Source organism: Empidonax traillii, unplaced genomic scaffold (genome assembly GCF_003031625.1).
Source record: "Empidonax traillii isolate 1590-97213 ecotype Southwest subspecies unplaced genomic scaffold, ASM303162v1 scaffold17833:size9157, whole genome shotgun sequence".
Classification (NCBI taxonomy): domain Eukaryota; kingdom Metazoa; phylum Chordata; class Aves; order Passeriformes; family Tyrannidae; genus Empidonax; species Empidonax traillii.
In genome coordinates, this window is record NW_020962939.1 from 7,759 (window position 1) to 8,224 (window position 466).

A 466-nucleotide genomic window follows, 5' to 3' on the forward strand; every position below is an offset into this window, starting at 1 on the left:
TGGGGATGGTAGAGGAAAGTGGGGTCTGGGGGCTGGGAAAGGTGGGAGTGGGAGCCAGGGGCTCTCAGGGTCAAGGAAAAGCTGAGTCTGGGGTCTGGGAGGGGCGGGATGGCTGGAATGGAGGTTCGGGGGGTCTTGCTGCCACATAGGGGAGTGTAGGAAGGTTCCTATTTGCAGGAATAGGGGTTCAGGGGTGTCCAGTGCCCAGGAATGCAGGTCCTGGGCAGTCCTAGTGCTGGATCAGGGGGTGCAGGGGGATCCCTGTGCCTGGAAATGGAGATTCAGGGGGATCCCCGTGAGCAGGAATGGGTGTTCAAGGGGGGGGTTCCCTTCCCAGGAAGGGGGTTCAGGGGGACTCCCAGTCCCAGGAATGGGGGTTCAGGGGGAGTTCCCTTCCCAGGAAGGGGGTTCAGGGAGTCGTGGTGCAGGATAAGAGCATTTAGGAAAGTCCAGGTGCTGGGGGAGG

General features: G+C 61.4%; 1 long non-coding RNA gene across 1 annotated transcript in view; it reads left to right on the plus strand.

The window, feature by feature from the left end:
* The window catches only part of LOC114073691, a 7,190-nt gene extending 7,104 nt beyond the window's left edge, over nucleotides 1-86 (plus strand). Inside the window, exon 3 of the long non-coding RNA XR_003574369.1 lies at nucleotides 76-86. This is a non-coding gene — a long non-coding RNA (uncharacterized LOC114073691). The remainder of the gene's footprint in view (nucleotides 1-75) is intronic.
* The last annotated feature ends 380 nt before the right edge of the window (nucleotides 87-466 follow it).